At 35.9% G+C, this 22,280-nt stretch overlaps 1 protein-coding gene across 5 annotated transcripts in view; it reads right to left on the reverse strand.

Moving 5' to 3' along the window:
* LOC106671975 (beta-arrestin-1) overlaps window positions 1–22,280 on the reverse strand; it is a 190,687-nt gene that overhangs the window by 144,626 nt on the left and 23,781 nt on the right. For 4 of the 5 annotated variants that reach the window (XM_014403004.2, XM_014403005.2, XM_014403003.2 and 1 more), the window contains exon 2: window positions 454–489. The exons of the other annotated variant lie outside the window; for it this stretch is intronic. The gene's annotated coding sequence lies outside the window, so the exon portion shown is untranslated. The remainder of the gene's footprint in view (window positions 1–453; window positions 490–22,280) is intronic. 5 annotated transcript variants of the gene reach the window in all.

The raw sequence follows: 22,280 nt of genomic DNA on the forward strand, positions 1-22,280 counted from the left end.
GTAAACCATTTGTAATACTGTCGTTAAGTAACTATAGTAATAAAATTATCTTTAAAATTGAACACAATCACTATTTCCAATATGAAAATTCAACACTATTGTTTTTATTTTCATATACGATTATACAAAGTCGACATTTTTTCTTAATTAAAACAAGTGTTCGATGAAGAATGAAATGCCGAAATTTTATTATGTGATTCGATACTTATAGCTTTGAACGTAAGGAGTCGAATACTCATTTCTAAAAATTACTATTTCATTAATGTTTTTTTTAAGCTCTGTTCTTACATATCTACACATCATACCGAGTGTATTGCTCACTGTATTGCAAGTTTAATTTAATGAGCAATTACATTTGAAACGAATAAAATAAAGTTTGGGTGAATTAATTGTTATATCAACCAGTTAAAAACGAACCATAAATTGAGCATAAATATGAAAAGGTTAACTCACAGCAACTATGTCCAGGCAGCAAATTTAGGAAAGAACCTAAAACAAAAGATAAATATTATAAGAACGTACAATGCTAGAAACAAAGTTAAATTAAATTATAGGCATGTGTATGTATCAACCAACTGGTAAATTTAATGGAAATCGAAATTATTGTTTAACTGTTTCCAGTTTCCAGTTATACAGTATGCACCACTGCTGGTCGATAATGCAATGATGTATTTACAGTTTGTTATAAGAAATAATTCAACTATCAAATCATTTATGTTAGGGAGCTTTTTTAGGTTTCTGCAGAGAGAGAGGAGAGAGGAGAGAGAGAGAGAGAGAGATAATACATATTATATATAATAGATATTATATATAATAGATATTATATATAATAATATATATTTCCCTCTCAGAGGTAATAAGAAAAACTAATAAGTGTGCATTTCACTCTCGTTTGTATACTAAAATATACAAGAGACAAAGAGAATGAATAAATGAATGAATGAGAGTGAGAGTGAGGAGTGGAGAGGGAGAGGGAGAGGGAGGGAGAGAGGGAGAGAGAGAGAGAGAGAGAGAGAGAGAGAGAGAGAGAGTGAGAGAGTGAGTGACTGACGGGCGGAGAGGAGAAGGGAGATATTGACTATTAAACTGATCGATAATTATTTAGAAAATAATCAATTACAGTGATTAAACAAGAGGTAGCGAGAGAAGGATTGAAAGAGAAAAGAAAAATAATGTCTTTTTGAAACTGAAGGGCAAACGAAGAGGATAAGTGAGGAGGATGAGAGAAGCATAAATGCAATTTAACAATTCAACAAATAAGGAACAATCAGGCAACCAAATAAACAACATATTTCTGGCATTATTTTACTTTTTTTAAACCAGTGGCTGTACAAAACAATACACGAACAAAAAAATTCTCTGTCACGCTTACATTCCTCCGTATGTGCGATCATGTAAAGACACGTTTTATGTTAATTATGTATGTATTTAGTTCCGAATATTAATTAAATTACAAAACACCCGTGAATGGATTTCACTTTTATAATTACAGCCCGGTTACAAGCCAATTCGCCAATTATAAAGGGAATATGCAAAAATTGAAGGATTTCCATAGATCTTCCTTCGGCTTTGATTCCGATTCAGATCCAGGCGATATTTGCAATTTCGTCAATTAACGGGTTGTGCGGTTAAGTCGATGAGTCCCTCGTCCAAAGATTATCGCCCCTTTCCAAACGTTATCCTGTTTAATTACTAATTTACAATTCATACATGTAAATGCGAGATTTATGGCTCGACTCTTCCTCTCAAGACAGATTTCAGAACCATCAGAGAAACTGTAGATAACAATTATGTCTAATTTATTTTAATTGAATTGAGAAGTTTGGGGTTGTGCAAATTGCGGAACATTACCAGTACGTAGATTATCCTCAGGCGCCATAGAACAAGACTAAAACTCAAGAACAGAAACAGAAAATCGCACAGCTGACAAATGTTTTAATTAATTTTACTCTCGTTTGAAAGTCAATATTGGCTAAAATAGTGAAAGTTTATATTTCAAAGTGGTTTACTTTTTTCAAGAGTTCAAATTTAAACAGGAATGCCGAAAAGTGAATTTCGCCGCATGAAAGTAAGCGGCGTTACTTCAGTGATAAAAACAGGTGGTTCCTCAGAAGGAATTCCACCGTCATCACAAGTGATTCACACGTCTTCCCCCACATTCCGGCGAATGCCTTCTAACTTATTTCTAGGTAAAAAGACGTGTGCATCTCGTATTTGTTTAAATTCATGCCGCGTGAGACGTGTGGAATTCCTTCCGTAGCCTTCCTTCGATGTTACTCCTGGTTTAAAAAACACGCTACTATTATTTATTTTATTTTTTTAAGCTTACTCTGTGTTTGAAGAGAGTGAATAACCTCTAGCTCCAGTTAAAAAATATGTCTTTCTGAACCACAAAGTTTACGTAAAACCGTAAAGACGTGTTTTCAGAAAAGGTAGGCGGCAGTGAAAATTCACAGTTTCACCAATTAAGTTAATAAAAAAATTAAATGGAACAGTTTTTATGAGCAGTTTTATATATGCGGTTTATTAACTGTATATGCCACACTTCTACGGAAAACCCTAATCCGATATATTTATTGTAAATGAAAAATACATAATGATTTTTCCAAGTGGAATTATAAACAATTAATAACAAATTGACCCAATTTCCAATTTATGTAATATTAAAATTAATATTACAAATTTAATTAACTAAATTTATCTAAAATTAATATGTAATATTAAAACAAAAACAAGCTCTCTTTCTCTTTCTCTTATCAGAAAGAGAGAGAGGGAGAGAAAGAGAGTGAGATAGATAGATAGAGAGAGAGAGAGAGAGAGATCGTGAGAGTGAGAGAGTGAGAGAGAAAGAGAGAGAGAGAGAGAGAGATCGTGAGAGTGAGAGAGTGAGAGAGTGAGAGAGAAAGAGAGAGAGAGAGAGAGAGAGAGTCAGAGAAAGAGAGTATGTGTGCATATGAGAGAGGCGCGGTAGGTAGAGAGAAGGTGGGGGATAAATAAATGGGAAAGATATATAGAGTTAGAGAATGAGTGGGACTGAGTTTGTGGGTAAAGAGAGAGATAGAATGAGGAAGAGGTACAGGGATAGAGAGAGAGAGAGAGAAAGAGAGAGTGATAGAGAGAGAGGGAGAGAGTATGTTTGCGTGTGAGAGAGGAGGTATGGTATGGTATGGTATGGTAAAAAAAGGATACTAGGAAACGGGGTTTGCGTTCCCCAGGCACTGCAGCCTTCTGCCTTATTGTACCTTCCTAGTTCCTTAGTTCAGTGCAATAGACCCAATTCCTTCTCCTTAAAAGTATTAGGTCATTGACTGTCGCTGCTGCAATTTGATTCCCTAAGTTTTTTTCCGTTTAAATCTCCATTGAACTGTTGCTTCTCATTCGAAGATGATTTGAGTGACTGTTTCTTCCTCCTCATTAAATAATCTGCAAATGGGATCATCGTTTTATATGCACATGTTGTGTAGATGTTTCCTCAGATGCCAGTGACGGTTAGTAGTGAGAGAGGAGGTAGGTAGGAAGAGAGTGGGAATGAATGCGGTTTTATTTAGTGTCGCAGAATTTAGTCAAATGACCACTCTTACATTCAAAGATAAAGGAGGATAGAGAAAGATAGATAGATAAACAGAGAGAGAGTTAGAGAATAAGTGAAAGTGAGTGGGTGGTTAACAGAGAGACAGAATGCGAAAAAGGTAGGTGAGAAAGAGGGATAGAGAGTTACATAGATAAGAGATAGATAGATAGAGAGAAAGAGAGGGGGGAATGGATAGAGTTGATGATGAGAAGGGTATTGGTATTTCCCAAAGACTGTAGCTTTTTGGCATATTGTACTTTTTTCTCAATCTTTACTACAGTTCAATTGACTAATAATAGACAATAGAATATACTAGAAGCAAGAACAAGGACCTTTAATTCATTCTAAAATCAAGTAGTAAGGTACTATGATACAAATATACAGTCCAAACGATATGGAGAGAATGTCAAGTAAGATAGATAGATAACTAGATAAATAGAAGACAGATTTCTATCTGTTAATGATCTTTATTCTTTAATAAAGTAGAATTATTGGCAGGGGTACGGTATCGACGTCTTTATTGCTCAGGAAACGTTAGCCAAGTTTAGATGGCATTTCTCTAATTGCAGGGTAGTTGGATAGGATTTCTATGTTGTTTCTTCCAGACATTGAAACTCCCTTTAAGAAACGTTATAATATGAATGTAGCTTTTTTTTCATTTAGACGTAACTTTTAATTAAAAATAGTAAATCAAAACTTTAATTAAATTTCTTTGCCCTAGCAAAGTGTGTTCGAATGAAAGATTCAAGAGCAGAAATGAAAGTTATTAGTTATATGTGATAAGATTACATATTATTTTAGACCAACTTTTATCATCTAAGATTCTCTTTTCTGTTTCCTACGTGATCTGTTTTATCAAACAGGATTATTTTTATTTTATACTTCAATATTTCTTACTTGAAGATCGTGTATAACGTTATAACATAACCAAATGTTTGAAAAACGCGCGCGTAATTTTTTTCCACAGAATTTTTCGACGTGCATCAGTCAAAGCTGATCTACCTGACGCCAACGCAGTTCAAATAATACCTGTTGAAGCGGGTATTGAATATTCATCCGCGGGCAAAGTGTAATCAAATTGCTAGTTTCCCTATAAGATTACACCTGGATGTATGACGCAACCGGTAACCTAAGGTTCAATGAAACTGCTTCCCTCCCAAACATCGTCACTCTTAGGCTTAAAAGCTGGAGGAGAAAAATATACTATATAAATTGTTGAACGCAAAAGAAAAATTTGAAACAAGCCGGCCGTTTTATAGAGCCCCGCAGTGGTAAAAAGGAAAGTTACGACCATCCTTTCCACGTCGATATGGTGCAGGTGGTTTATTAGAGTGAAGTCGTCAACAGTTAAAATTTAACACAACGTAATTTCAACTTTATATACAACTCTCTGTAAAATAGAATATTTAACCAGGAGTCCTTACTTGTTAACGAATTTGCAACCATATAATTACTTCATTTGAGCTTTTCTTTATAACATATTAAAAACAAACATAAAAGTACGTAAGTAATAAAAAGTAAAGATCTAAATAATTTTTCAATGTATTAATAAATAATATTAAATATTATATAATATATATAAATATAATATATATGTGTGTATATATATTATATAAATATAAATTTTATTGTATCATCTGTTTGAATATTTTCTGTTATCATACTGTCTATTTATTTCTGGTGATATTGCACCCCTAAAGAATCTACATGTAGTGAGATTCTGCTCTGAAAATAGTACATTACAATTGCTTAACCGGTTTTGAGATTATCAGTAGTCTTTCAGCGAATGTTTGACGACACTTTCCATTTGTGTGTTCTGGCGTTATCTTGGCACTAGAAGATGGAATTATGGTCGTGCTGCATTGACTTCATTGTCATTCAACTATGTACGCACAACCTTCTTTGTATTCATTCAGTTATTTGTATAATTACGACAAGTATGGCCCGGAGTTATGTAATATATTGATGGAAGGAAAGTTATGCGAAGTTGCAAGAGGAAAGTTAAGGATAACAAAAGGCTGAAGGATGCTGAATGCTGAGAACCAGAATTCAAGAGCCTCATTCAGGTCGCCCTTCTGATGCCAATGTTACCTAACTATTCGCGGTTTTGAACGCATGCTAACACACGTTGCAATCAGGTTTAATTGTCATTAAGCATACACGATGATTTGGCAAAATCCCACGACAGACATAATTAACCCATTTACGTTTTAGTGGTCAATTGACCAAGTTACTTCTTTCAATTAATTATTCGTTTTTTGTAAGGTCTTGGTCACCATAGCTCAAGTGGTAGAGCAGCGGCGTATTTAGGCGACGGTCGTGGGTTCGAATCCCGCTCGTGACACTGACTATTTTATCTCAACCAAGACCTTACATAAAAAGAATAATTAATTGAAATACTGCAAATGTTTACACCAAAATCTAAAAGATGGCCGACTTTGACAATTTTGATGAAATGTATGTAACTGTTGCACCTTAGGACGGAAACCGATTCAGAATAAACCTCATTCTATGCGTATGTTGGAAGTATGAAACCCAATTTGGAATGGCTGGAATGGCTTGTATTTTATGAGTCCGTGTTACATTGTAATTTTTGAATAAATCATTTTTTACAAATAACTTTTGTAACAACCTACCCTGTCAATGAGAGTCTTGTTTTGGCCTTTTTAAAGGGTGGTATTCGTTTCAAGCAGTCCGAGTTAAAATTGGACAACAGTTGACGTTAGAAGCTGGTTTCATTCAGTCTTACTTTAATATACGTTGTCTCGGTCGGGAAACTATATTTCAACCGTCTCTTGACATATTGACTTTTTTAAAACCACTGCCAGAACGTCTAAACACACTTCAACCCGTGATAAAACGTGCTGAGAAGCGAAAGACCACGCTCTGTGGATTTGTCTGCCTCAGCAATAGCCTGTTGGTGACCCTGGGCCTTTATTTTCTCCAAGATGTAACAAACTTCATGTGTAAGATTTTTTTCATAATTGAATAACGAAATGATGGACGGGAAATCACAATAAACGTAATTTCAATTAATAGTAATTTTACAAAAAACAATTGCTTTGAAATAAATGTCTTTAATTAAATCAAAATTAGGAAACAATTGAACGTAATTAATGAAAGCATCATTTCTATATTAATGTTTGCGTAGTACTATTATCTAAATTGACTTGAAAAGAAAATTTATCACCTTGAATTTTGCAATTCTCGTTCTTTCTTATCTCTATGACTTATTGTTTTTTTTTCTCATTTATAATCACTGATATATTTCATATTTGTTCGCATTTCATAGAAATAATAGAATTATGAAAAACACGCCTTTAGCCTTGGGATACATGAATAAAAGGAAGGAGAAGAATACGTTTCTAACCTGTTTTAAAATTTGTTTTTTCCCTCCAGTAAAACAAGGAAAATGCGATTTGAATAGTTTAGTGAGTGTGTGTATAGTTTTCCCCCCTCAGGACAGTAACCCTGCACTAATGGAGTATATTTCCACAAGCCTCCAAATTTTACTGCGTATGTTTAATTTGAAATTACAAAATTTCAAACAATATTAATCATTTTTCATAAATGGATATTACTAAAGCTAGGAACACTTATCATCGCTGGTTCGGTCTGTCAGATGCATTTCAGCCCTTTGATATTTTTATTTATTTACGCCGATTCGCTTAGGAACTTAGAAAAGAGACCGGACTAAACACGAATCACCAATACGATTAGAAATGCAGGATAATCACATCGTAGACCCCAAGAGGAAATCTCACGAGAAAACAAATTATAATCCTCATGTCCAGTTCGGATGCAAAAACCTAAAATACAAGCCTGTTGAACACAAATCAGAAATATATTCGTTACCGAAAGTAAAACTAGGAACACACTTACCCGACACATACATGCTACGCCATGCGACGCTACCCGATGCTACCCGACGCAAATCCAAAGTCCATTTTTCCATAAGGTTGTATTACCCCCGTCCACATCTGCCCGATGGTATGCTATGCTAAATGCTAACCTACTGTACGCACCGCGATCCCCACTGTCCGGATTTTCGTCGGGTCGCATCGAGTACAGTCGAAGGCAAAGAACCGGACACACATATTTTTATTCAAACTACTACTATTATTGTCGTTATATTAATTACAACCTACTTATTTTAATAAAAACCAAATTAACCGAGATTAAAATTCATTGGTTTTTATTTAAAAAAATTAATTTTAACGGCTTCGTAGAAAATTGATCAAAACACCGAAATACCATTTTTTGATATAATGAATTTAACTAACAATTTTTCACACGGTTTTGCTCATAAAATTTAACTAACAATTTATTTCATGGTTTTGCTCTTACAATTACCCCATTTTCGTCGAGTAGCGTCAGAACAGGTCACCCATATTTTTTGTGGTTTATTTTAAACTATAATTTTGCCGTTATATTAATTTTATTATTTTAATATAACCCAAATTAAACGAGATCAAAAATTCATGAGTTTTTATAAAAATTATTTAATTATGATGGGTTTTTTTCTTATTAATAAAGGCTGCGATCTTATTGGTCATTAAGCTTTGAGTCTATACTAGTCAACGATGCAGCCCGGACCAATCAGAGCGAAGCCCCCGCAAACCCCAAACCCCAGAGCAGTGGCAGCCCAAGGCTTGGAAGGAACGAAACCCTTTTGTGGCTTTATTGAGGAGGGATCGGTGTCTAGTTACCATCGACACCTCTTCCAAGCTCGCTGGAGATTCCTTGATCTCAGAGTCCAGGGAGGCACCCCTCAATCCAGTCCAAGACCGACCAGCACCCGAGGCCCCGCACGGGCGTCGCCAGCCAGAAGCCAGCCGTGCCACACAGCCTACACGGAGAACCAGCAAAAGAAGTATACACTTGTTATGAATAACATATATTGTAAGTTTGTAGATTAGCGTGGCCTTTTCTTTATCAAATAAGGTGCAGATGTATATAACGTGCATCCGGATCTGTGGTCCCAAATCACAAGGACATCTTGGATCATACACGATGTTGAAATACGCTAGATCGGTTCTGTTTTTCCCATTGTTTGTAGGAGCCAGTGTAGTCTTATGGGTGTGGTCAATGATGATATCCATTCGGGATTCGACTGTCGGGAAGTAACTCCTGGTATATGCTGCATTCGTCGTCCATTCCTTCTCGCAGACCATCCTGCTCTGAATGCTAGTACTTCTCGTGTCATGGCTTTTTAGTAATTTTATAAATGTGACACCGAGCCTAATGAGCCCCCAAAGCCCAGCAGGAGCTTTTATCCACTAGAGGTTAATTTTCCATTGAAGGTCGTAACGCATTTCTCTAAGCGAAGTTTTTTTTCCGCTAGTTCGTCATGGTTTCTATGGTCTTGTATTTTAAATAATGCAACCTCTCTGTCAATTTTTAACACAACCGTGTGTGTGTGTGTGTGTGTGTGTGTGTGTGTGTGTGTGTGTGTGTGTGTGTGTGTGTGTGTGTGTGTGTGTGCGTGTGTGTGTGCCACAATGATTACAGTGTGTCTAGTGTGTCTGTACAGGATATAGTGAGAGAGAGTAAGGTAGAGAAAGAGGTGTGAGTGAGTATGTGTGTGTGTGTGCGTGTGTGTGTGTGTGTGTGTGGGAGAGAGAGAGAGAGAGAGAGAGAGAGAAAATAAATAATGAGTGCAACTGAGAGCAGTATCTTTGTATGTTACTTACAAAAACAATACAAACAAAATAAACATAATAAAATCAGTACTTTTTCAACTTTTTCTTGTTTCAAGATTTGTTTACAGTCTAATTGTTTTATTTTTATTCACTTAAGCACACGCACAACACAAATATAAATACAGGCAATTGTAATTATGATAGAAACATTACATCCTTAGGAGTAAATACAGTTGCTAACAACTGAAACAAAGTTACTGCTTCTAAAATTGGCGTATACCCAATTAAAAATAAAGAACCAAAGAAAAGAAAAATTTAAACAGTATTATATGAAATCATGTTCGAAGATTTTATTACAATCCTGTGTTTTATTTGAAAGTAGAATTCTTGTTAGCGTTATTACAAGTTTTTTAGTTGACCTCATTTTGAACCTTATTGAATTTTTTTATCAGCTATTTCGAAAGGCACCAGCAATAATACAGACGTTAAAAATATTTTCCGATCCGATCAACTTGCTTTTAAAAGCTCTCTACTACAAGTTTATAATGATAAAACCTGACGAAAATCCCCTTTGTAAAATGCCATTTTCCACACTTTCCCTACAAGAAAATGACGTAGATCTCTTATATAATGGCATGCTATCGACAGGTGACATCCGCCGCCTATCCTTCATCGAAAGGGGCCGATCTTAAGGAACCCGTACACAATATTGCATGTTCTTCAGTTTCTCTCTCTCTCTCTCTCTCTCTCTCTCTCACTCTCTCTTCTTTTTTTTTAAATAACGGTCAACATGTGCCCCCTCTTGAGGTTTCGAAACTGATAAGATATCTTTGTATCTGCTTACGTGTTGTGTAAATACATAGCGGAAACTGGGAATAGGCCGTTTTACAAATAAGCCATGCGCGTCGGAATTTTCAAGGATTTTTTTATTGCAAGAAGGCCGAGAATGCACATTAACCTTGTAACCTTCGATTCGACACAACACAAATAATCACGATGAATGGTTAATAACGAAATTACTATGAACTACGCTTAAGCGCTGGGTTGTAAAAATGACGTCGGTAAACTCCAAGCGAAGGCGACCTATCTAGTCCAAGGGTAGTTGCGATTTCTAAAAGAGATGTTTCCAATAAGGAAAAACATAAGCCACTCATCCGTGACGAAATTTGTAATTGATCTTAAATTGATTTAATATACCTTCCTTGAGATGAGTAAGTACAGTTCGGAGGCCTTTCTTGACGTAAACCAAGATTTTGATCATGATTCGTACCCGGGCTAGCTGTTCAGTCACGGGCCTCGACCTACGATCTCATACTGCAACTGACCGGTTTTTCCAAGTCATCGACGGCAATTCCCTCGCCGTCCCTATACATGCTGGTTCTGCGTAGCGTTCTGGCCTCCACACTATCCCAGGTTCACAGTCCATTACATCATTACATCCACAAACCACTACACTAATATTTGAAGATTATACAATTCTCTCTAGTAATCCTGCCATTTCCATCAGAAACCTCCAACACCTCACACTACCAGAGTCTTGTACTAGAGTCGTGGTGAAGAAATGAAAGATTAAAATGTAACAGACAAAACCATCTACATTACATTCACTCGCCGTTAAAAAATCTCCCCCCCCCCCAGTATGCTTAAGTAATATTCCTTTCCAACTCCAGAGAAGGTACTCCGGATTGTACTACGACAAAAACCTTTCTTGGAACCGTCACACACGACTGAATCTCAAGAGGTTATGATATGATACAGAGCTCTTGCAAGTTTCTTGACAAACGTTCTGATTTACCTATCAAAAATAAAAGGCTTCTTTACACTTAATCCTACAAAAAATACTACGAAAAGATGCTCTAGTTTATGAATCAAAACAGACATACATATATTCCTTTCATTCAAGATTAAATTCGTTCCAGTTACCACAAACCAGCGGCTTCTTATTGTAGTCTTGCTTGCGGCTTTTCCTCTCGTAGCTGCAAGAATCTGAACCTACATAAATCGAACCTCACAAAAATATAAAACTTGTCCTGCCGTCTTCTCTTCTTCCTGGCAATATCTGTGTGTTTCTTCTGTATGTACTCAAATCCGGTGCATGTGCCTTCTTAGACGGCAGTACCCTGTCAGGACACCTTCTTTGTGGGCCCAGGCAAAGTGCGACTATCAACCCTGGTGTCTGGGGGGTAACCAATGATGGAGGAAATTTTCCCCCCTATACCCATCCTTTCTTAATTTTCCTTTCTCTTCCTTACCCCCTCTGCTTTTGCAGAGGTTTCCTCGATTACTGAACCCGCACCACTCAGGCAACGGGTGCATCAGTGGGGGTTCGTATGAACACCAGGGTGAGTGAACAGTCCCACTTAACAATAATACTGAACTACCGAAATAGAGTATCGAAGCGGCTCTACTAATTGAGGTTGGACTCGTGGTTGTGGTTTGTACCTTATCTGGAGGGTACCGGCCAACCGGAGCCGGATATAGAATGCCTTCTCTATCTCTCCGGAGGTGGTGAAAGGCACGGCTGAAAAGCTGTGCCGAAAATCACAAAACTGCCTTTTTCAAGGCACATGTATGGATGTGCCCTTTGTAGGGCACTTCTGTGAATTTGGTTAGCATCGCTAGCCAAGGAATGTGACAGGTCCATGCACGTAAAATCTTCCTGGTGTTCTCTTTAAGAACACAGGGCGTCTGAGAAGTCCTCTTGGGGATAGGTCCGGACGTTACAGATCCTCATGGGTCTCAACACCCATGAGCAAAGATGGGAACATCTGTCCTGTCAGGAAACCAAACAGTATCCTGGTTCTGTTGCTGTACCCTCCATTAATCCCTTTCTAAATCTTATTCTTTTATCTATCCGCGTGTCTCATGCCACTGGTATTTTCCACCAGATTTGGACTCATTAAGGATCCATTTTTTGGATGTGTCTTTTTTTTGTGGCTAGATACTGGCCACGGTAGAGTTCGAGGCCTAGAGAAAGCATATTGACTCCAATTTTGGCCAACAAGTCCACGTTTTGGACAATGTGTCTTTAGCCATTTGATAAAATGGTTTACTACAGGCAAGTAAACGCGATTTCCAAAAACTGTGTTTCAAACAAAGAAAAAATAACACCTAACCGTAAAGGAATTTTTTATGAACCGTTTCAAAAGTTAAATACCAAAGATTCCGGGACTTATACCCTGCCTAATGGATAGAAACCTGATCCCTTGGACCCTATCCCTGTTGGACCGTATCCTTATTCTTTTCAAAATCACTTATAGTAGTTAGAAATAATTGAAGGACTGTGTTCTGAGCAATTGGCAGTCTTGCTGACCTGTAAGTCTTTTCATATTTGATAAAATGATTGCTATGCAATAACAAATTATGGGGATCAGGGGCAAGGACATGATGCAGAAGACTAGATAAACATCAAAGTTTTGTTCTTTGTGAATCAACCTAGGATTTAAACTCTTTTATGTATTTATGAAGTTCAACTGGTAAAACTGGGTTAAACTAACAGTCACTATTAAAAGGAAAAAGTTGCAATTATTAAACAAGAATCGATAAAATGGTCATGATTATAACGAAATCCTTCGAATGTTTTCCAAAAGGAAAGAAAATACACCTTTGGTTTTAGTGATATATGATTTAGTAATGACAACTAAACACGGTTTTCGTTGTTTCTATTATGGAGAACGAGACACGAAATCGCCGGTGACGGGGGAGTAAGGTGATTGTGTTTACCAGCGTTTCCATAGCCACCGAATCTAATCAACGTCAACCCCTTCGTCCTCAGTGGAAAACCCTCTCAGAGCATACTCCCTACGAACAGGAAATTGGCAAATTTTCACATTAGTAAGAAGGAAGATTGCGTTTGCAACCACCAATCAATCGGCGATTTTGTGAGAATTGCTTCCTCTCTGGTAAGGTGCCACTTTGCAAATCAGATCTGAAAAGGATTTTAAAGAATAAAAATTCTTTTTAAATTGGACTTTGGTACTGTAACATTTTACGTTAACTAGCTGAGAAGATGCCATTACTATTCTCTACAGGTAAGGAACAATACATTTAATTCAATCAGTGCTGTTTCCAACTCAACAGCTACGCAATTAACAAATAATTAAATTTAATTGTGATCACTAAAGGTTGTTACAATGGGACTAGGAAAACGGTCGACTAGGCAGGATGCTCCTGACAACAATCACTTTCAATCCCAACAGCTATGCAAATAACAAGGAAAATAAATCGAAATGAAGCGTCATTAAAATAAAATAATTAAAAGTAATTAATGAAACAACAGAAATTGTTTCACTTGGACTAAATTTTATGGTCGGCCGGCCAGTATGCAAAGTTGTTTTTGCTGCTCCACTAATCGGGTACTTTCATCAACTGCTGTTCCCAGAACGACCAAAAATGCATTTATTAGTCATTTCATTCATAAATACAGCAAAAAGATTATGGTCGATTAGATTTTTTCTTTTGTTTTAAGTGTTTAGTAGTTTATTAGAAGTTTTCATCAACTGCAGTTCCCAACTCGACATATATGTAAATAACAAGGAAAACAGAAGCAGCAAACGAAAGCTCCATCGATCCACTGAAATACAAATCATTAAAAGTGCTTAGATGCAGCAAATTTTTGATCGAGGGGAATGGTGCAAATTTTTTTAACGAACTCTTTCTTTAGAACGGACACCCATCCAATACTGTTCCCAATTTGATGAAAAACAAATGCATTAGTGAATAAATTAATATATGTTTATCGAAAAAGATTTGGGCTGGCTGGATTTTGAAATGAAACTGCATCATGTCAGTGGTCTTTATTAAATGTTGTTCCTAACTTGATTAAATAAAAGCATCAGTAAAAAGATTCTGAATTTTTTTTATCAATTACTAAAAGTGTTGTTGCACTTGAGATGATACTTTGGACTGGCTGGTCCAAGTCTTTAACTATTACTGTTCTTCTTGATATCGATCAATTTAATTCATATTTTGTTCGTACGTTGTACCAGAATGAGACAGGATAACTCATACAGTTTTATCCAAAAATGGCGTCAGTGTTATATTAAAAAGTCGTTGGTCGATGGCGGAATATTTATAAAAGTACCCCATCGACCCCAATTAGTTTGTTATTTTATGCAGATCGATGGAGTTTATTGAGTACTCCATCTACTAAATAGAACGAATGCAATGTATGTATGTGTGAAGTGAATGTATTTATTTGTGCGAATGTGTGTTGTTATATTTCGCATGCGCTCGGGGCTGAAATAACCAAGCTGTCGGATGCACCTTAAAAAGAAATAAAATAAAATGTTGTAGGAGTGTTTAATCCAAACAGTTATCAAATAATCGTATTAAACGCAAATCACAAAGGTGTGAGGTCTTCATTAGTAAATCTTTCATAACTAACCAAACGGTTGATTTTTAGCGTTTTTTTGTTGGTTTAATAATAAATTGCTGCAATTGTATTGGAACGAGTCAACCCAACCCCATCCACCAAAAATAGTACCTTCACATTGTAGAGCTAACTGAATAAATAATATCACATTTTAATCAAAAAAAAATAGACATGGGCCACGGATAGTTTAATTGAACCAAACCAAGTGCATCCTGAAAACGCTCAATCCTACCAAATACTGTTGTCTGAAATGAAATCCAGTTCGCCATTTCAGTCTAGACAATATGTAAAGTAGGTTTCAACAATACGTCGGTACCTGACTCCCTAAATAAGAGTAACTATAAATAGGTAAAATGAAAGTAGAAAAGGTGTCTTGTTTTCTGAAATAAGGGCAATCATTAATAACGGGGTTCGTCAAGCGCTCTTTTCATTCGAATCTGTTCGAGAATTTTAAAAATTTTATTCATCTTTTCTATGAAAAGCTTGAAATATTGAAGCTTATTCTGTCTTTGTCCGTAGTTAAAAAAAATGATGATCCCTCTATGAAAAGAGGAAATTAATTTTAGTTGTAAAATTGTTATGGGTACACACATTCCTAAATGGGCTAAGCTAAGATTTTTTTAAATAGATTAGCACGACTGTAAGGATGAAATAAAACATTCATCATAAATATAGAGAAATCACGCTTTATTGGACCTGCAAACTTCATTCTGTCTAGCATAATGGATCGCTTAAACCAAAACAAGAGTGATTAATCTTGTTTGAATAAAGCGAACTTTAATAAAGAAAATTGTTGCAAACCATATAAGAACACCTAGTTCGATCAATGTACTGTCAGTTTAGATTTGAAGACATAGTAATTGTTCTTCCCCTGAGTCGTCTCGGGTGTCACGAATTTGGATAATGTAAAACGATTTACATATGAATGACGAAAATGACAGAGTATGAGTAAACGAGAGGTGTATGAGCAATGCCAATATTGTTCCTGTTTCATTGCATTTACTCAATTTTGATCTATATTCGACACAATACCACCCTACAAAGCGACCCCAGTTTTATCGATTCGAAAAATTAGTCACCGGGGGACACGTTTTATTGTTATCGCCGCCAATTCATGACAGACATGAAAAAGCCTATCCAAACCAGGCAGTATGTACACAATTGATTTTTATTGGGCTCGACATAAAAGCAACGACATGCCCTGAAACGTTAGGCACTAGTTTGTAGACAACATCGACAAAACGGTTTAACATCAGAAACCAAAATTGAAATAACCGAAAGCGAAATTCTGTCTGGAAAAGCGAAGGCCAGAAAGGGGGCTGTGATTAAATCAAAGGTCATTCATTTTTCAGAAGACCTTTGAGTCGACCGCCTCTCCGGTCCAGACGAACCCTCTTGAATAATTCCTTCTCCTGAATAGGACTCATCTCGGCTGGAGTGTTTTCATAGCAGACTGAACGTTTACTGGAAATGTGTATGCAGCAGGTTTTTATGGAAACACGTGACAGTATTTTTGATACAAGTTTAACACATTCTTATAAGTTGGTGAAATCATAACCTTAAAACTCCAAACCCGAGCATAGCTTAGGTTCGATGCACGTTAGATGCTAGGTTCGGTGCACTGTAATGCTAAACCCTTTGAGGGTAAATTCATCGATTAATATCGGATTTGTTGCCAAATGAGGGTGAAGTTCCGTCATGCGTTCAATTATATTTTATAGTCTCTTCTAAAGCTGTGGATCTGCTTTCAGGACGCCCAGAAAATAAAAATCTAGACTGCCCGGTTTGATAGCTCTTGGTGGCATTTTGGTTAAAAGCCCTTACGCAGATATATAACAATAGTAGCATGTTCCGTTTTGTTAACAGGATATCGATGGATGTGCGCAGATTTAACAAACGTACAGCAGAAATAAAAAATAAGTGGGGTTTTCCTTCTTGATTCTTCAGGAGGAGAACCGCCAGGTCATAGACACACGTCAAAGTGATCCCAAGTTAACTTCTGTTTTAAGCCCTCATCTGGTTCCCACTGATATATCACAGTAATGAGCCAAGGTGGGACTCCAAAAAGATCCATAACGACAAGACAAAACAAAACCGTCTTGAACGACTATGTTCCAGTTTGCATGCTATAAACTTGCCATTCGCAATCCGTTTTCACATGTTCGTAAATCAGATTCCATGGATTCCAGAATGCCATTGGCCCAACAGGCCACTACTTAATATAAAATTATATGTGCGTTATAGCAAGTTTGTAAATTTTTTCAAAACCTAAATATAATAGACAATATGATTATTGATTTTATTTTATAGTCCCTTGTCTTTATTTATTTATTTGTCATTTGATTTTTTTTTTTCATTTTATGATTAATTCTGCCAAAATTCGACGTCTTGAAGCAAAATACATGACGTGTCAGGACGAGACATGAGCCATAGATCATCTGCCGATCAAATTTCACCGAGCCATGCATGTCACAGCATGTATAAACAGTAATTAATTTGTAGTAACATTGGCCTCGGTTGCAACCTTGGAATGTTATGCGATAAGACACATTCCTACTATAAACGGAATGAAACGAGGGATCAGTTCAACAATATTACGCTGTTATATTTAATTATGAATTATGACACTAATAAACTGGCGTTAGATTCTGAACACGCCAAATTTTTAATTAAACTGCTATTTTATGACATGCAATTTTTAGGCTACAATCGTATTTATGTGTATATATGAAGCATAAGTGCCTAGGGTAAACAGTTTTAACAAATGATAACTTTTCTGATGTGGTTTAATACTAATATCTTAATAATGATAAAACAAGAAGAAAATTATAATTTAATTAATAATAATGCAATTATCAAGACATGCTATATTAAATAGCATCAATGTTTATAAAGGCAAAAAGAAGATAAGAAACCATTTAGGACCCTTTCCACGTGTGATTTCTTAATTTATGCATTCATATATATTATGTTAACCCTCGGAGGGCCGATGTTTGTGAAAAAAGCCCATTTATACGTATGTCGAGGACGCGGATTCGAACCCGGGACCTTTACCTTACAAAGCCTAAACCTTTATGACCACAAACCATATATTTAAATCAGCGAATGACATTTTTGTGTTTTGATACTAACAATAAAACCTAGACGACAAATTTTGAAGATTTTTTTTTAAGTTGCAATATTGGAAGTGCTGTGTTATCAGAATTTTACGATACGATCGCGTATCTATTTTGAATTGGAAAATAGAGGGAAGAACTATAAATACGTTATGTTCACAGGGGTATAAACTGGCAGGAAAAAGATAAATGGAAATGAAAATCAATAATTCAAATTTAATTTTCAATATCCTCACATGGCGTCTTACTCAATCTGTAAATATTCATTTATGTTCAGAAATTATAAATATCCATATGTAAATGTCAATTAATATAGACAGATATTTATTTGTTTATCTGTAAAATCTATATCTATAGTTATTTACCTCCTATTTTAAACAAGTACCTAAATAATATTTAAATTAAAAATTATTTTCTTATAGTATTTATTATGATAATATTCAGTCTCAATTCCTGTCGAGAGACGTGTTCCTTTCCTTCCATCTGATGATGGGCGTTTAATGCTTGAAACCCGTATCGTTGAAAATAACAAACAGTGCGTAAGTACTGTGTAATGTATGTAAATACTGTAAGTACTTCTTTCAAAGTAATTAATATTCATACATGCTTTATAAGTTGATAACTGATCCATTTTAAGTTTGATGGGGTAGTCAATATTCCACCATCGTTTCACACTACACGTTTGTAGGGTGGGTCAAAAAATATATTTTTTCATTATAATTTCACTTATTGGTAAACAGAATTAAATTATCTTGCATAATTATTGGACTTTTAGCGAATACTAATCAAAATTTTGACAAAATCGTTCAAGAATCAGAACGACATCGTGAAGACCGCCTAAAACATCTTCTGCAACATCTTACTAATTTCTGGAGCTTGAAATTAATTTGGTTATAAAAAAGTGAAATCAATGCTACCAAAAGCTAGGTATTTGTATGAAACAAAATTACGAATATTTTTCTATTTACTTTTTTTAAATCCACTGTACGAAACCAAATATATTTGCGACTTCACAATTCTCTTAAAAATATACTATTAAGCGAGGGGAGATGTTTTTAAATTGGAGTTTCCAAAATAAAACTGAGGGAGTAAATAATAAAATAACCTTTGTTCAAGCTGATTTTGCACGGAACAAAATAGTTTAATAATACTATTTCTATTTTTGTTTTAATTTTATAGATATTTTATAAATGTTTTAATTTATACAAATAAAGGTTTATTATTTTTTACTTAATTAAATTACTTTAAAATTAAAGAAATTTGACAGTTCATTGTAAGATTCCCTACTGGTTGATTGAATAGTGTTTTTGACAAATGATGATGCCTGAATTGAAGTATAAGCATTTCCTATTTTAATATTTTCCATAAAGAAGCTGTGATTTTGGAAGCTTTGATTACCAAATAGGTCTCGGATTTCTTTCGACGCCTTTGCTGTCTTTTCAAAAAGCTTTGTAGATTTCTGAATAAGCGCGATCCCTGCCAGAGGGGGATCGATGTAGTTCCAAGATTACCAGACCTTCCCAAAGCATGCTGGAGTACCAGAATAGTCGTTTGGGGCTTTTCAAGAACCACTTGACCTTTTAACTCGTTTCCTGTTATTGAAGTGAGGCCTAGAGGGGCTCAGCTTGGGCCGGTTGTTCACTCGAAAAAATCTTAGTGATAAGGCACAAAGTCGGCGGTCCAAGATAGTTGGAAAAAATATATGTTGATTAGGGCCGTTAAATATTCGAGGCACGTCGTCACGTTTACGGGCTCCCGTATATCATTTAACAGAATTTCCTTCTGGAATGGCTCTTTTTCCGAATAATTTCCTCGCGGCAGATAGTAAGAGATCATATTTGATGTCGAATCTGAACAAACAAAAAACGTATATTGGATGTTTCGGTTTTTTTTTCTTATCCTCGCTGTTTTGGTCTGTCAAACGAGTTCGGCTTATCGCCAACTTCAGTGCTGGGTCTGTATTTGTGATTTTCCCTTTATATAGACACACCAAAATAATCAGTATCAACGAAACTGCAGGTTTATCACACTGCAGACCACAGGAGAAATCTCATAATTAAAGATAAAGAAGTTGAACTGGTAGTACCTATTTACCAGGTTTGGTAAGTTTTTGCCATTAAAAGGACTCGAGCGGTTCAGAATGTTTAAAGTTTATATCCTCTATATTTAGATGAGAAAGATATATTTTAACGACCAAGCCGACCAACCATGGTAAACACAATTGATTTGAAATTTTAATGATCCATCCGCTTCGTTTACAATCTCCTGTACGCGTAAAACCTTCGCCTTTTCAGAACACTTTTTCAAACAATACCAATACCCAGATAACCGTGGGATGTTCCATTGTACGATATAACATGGAAAAGGAGGCGACGTGGGAAGAAATAAAAAAAAAATCAAGAGGGGTAGACATGGGTAACTCACCAGTTCGGCAGGTATAACGTTCCCGTGGGACAGAGGTCATCTCTCACCCTTATCTCCAACAGAGACGAATTTTAATTGGTGTTGCCATTCGGATGAGACAAGCGAGAAATATATCCAGAGAGCAACTAAATAGAATGCGTTTGAAATTGGTCTAGCGTTAATTAAACCACCGAGCTATTTTCCTATTAGTGCTTTAATCAGTTCCCCCTGCGAAATTAACTCGAATGATTTGATTCGGCCGGCTCACGATTTTCTTGTCCAATTATTTAGCTAAGGTTTCCCTCGGATCAGTTAATTAATGCTGATAAAGAGACCTTCTTGCCCTTTATACGCATTTAAACAACGTCATGAAGACAAAGGGGTGAATTTTGGCCAAAAGGAAAAACCTCTACACGGGTTTAAGACACTTCCAAAACGTTAAAACCCTCAGACCCTGTAAGATTACAACAAAACAATTCTATGAATATAAACATGATCAATTGTATAGCAAATTTCTTGTGTTTCTAAAGCTTAACGAAAGCAAAAATATGTACTTATGTATCATTTCTCTTCAAATCAAAAACCCTCAATAATGTTTCCATCCCAAAACAGACTCCGTCCGCTCCCTTGGGTTCCATGTAGATTCAAGACTAACCTGGAACCAACACACACACGACTAAATTGACAGGAATTAATGACACGTTTCGGACTACTACATCTACAAAAAACAAATTGATCTACGAGGCAGTACCAAACGGTCCTTCCAATCCAAACTCCTCAGAACTATAGTGAATGCTGCATACTACGTCTCCAACATCAATCTTCACAAGGACATCCAAATCAAAACATTTTCCATTTTCCACAATAAACTCTCCTCTCACTCCAACCGAGCTGTTAAACCCTCATCCGTCAGAAACCACCCTTATGATCCCACTAGATGAGATGACCTCGTGACCTACTACACTAGGATTAGTCCCAGCGTATAGCTGTGAGAACAACACGTGATCTGTGTCGTTTGTAAAACCAGCTCATTACATAATGTAAATAAGGTTGGTCACCTGTATCACGCAAGTTGTGCTAAACATTTTAAGTGTGTTAAATTAAAAACCTTTGCGTTACAAGTGTAATATTTCCAAATTTGTAGTACGCTCCATAAGTAGGATCTTGAATCAGTCCATTCCTATAGCCTAAACTATTTTCGTTTACTTGTTATCTGCTTATAATGGAAACGTTCACAACAGAAACAGAAAATGAAATTAGATTGAGAATGGAAGGATCTAAAAGATAGTCAAAGCGAATTTAGCAGATGAATATCTAAAGTTCGTGAATATTGGTACGAACTTAACAGCACAATAGCACAGTTATCACAAAATAACGGATGCGTGGTGAAAACCCTAAACGGATTCCAGCAGTACTACATTTTCTAAATATTATTACTTACTAACCTTAGATCATACATATTAAAGATTAAATTAATTTTATAATAATTAGAAATACAAGTCGAATGAAATTTCACTAATGAAGAGTTACTCTGCAACATATATTCAGTTTATTAAATCAATTTACATAATTATGTTTAGTTTGGATATAATTTTATAGTGTTGCCAGGAAGTTGAAAATATAAAATTCTCAAAGTACATTCCCGCCGACAAAATTACGAAGACATTTTCAAATAACACCTATGCCTCATTTGACTTATTGTTTTCCCACCGAAGCACTCGTAATAAAGAAAATCTTGGCTTTACCAAAAGAAATAATCTGAGTTATTGCAACGGCATAATCCATTAAGAGATTTTTTCTTAAAACGTCATAAATTTACATAATCGATGTTAAACCCTCGTGGCCCGAAAAAATTGTGTTTTTTACTATTTTAAAGACCGAGTGGCATTAAATGACTCTTAAAGAAACTGACTGAGAACGGAAGGAAACGTCTCCGGCTGAAGAAACAAAGAGCTGAAGGGTATTGACCGTAACACGATCAATTGGTTCCGAAAAAAAGAAGCAAAATATAGTCCCTCTGCAATTCTTTGCCGTTTGGCCAGAAGGAAAAAAGGCGAAATAGGCAGAATTGTCAAGGTACCGTGTTGACGAACATAGCATACGCAGACGTTACACTGTACCTGTTTATAAACAGGGTGTTCCAAAAGTGGTTTTCCAAGTTTAGACGTTCCTAT

Source organism: Cimex lectularius, unplaced genomic scaffold (genome assembly GCF_000648675.2).
Source record: "Cimex lectularius strain Harlan isolate CLEC.00 unplaced genomic scaffold, Clec_2.1 scaffold32, whole genome shotgun sequence".
NCBI lineage: Eukaryota > Metazoa > Arthropoda > Insecta > Hemiptera > Cimicidae > Cimex > Cimex lectularius.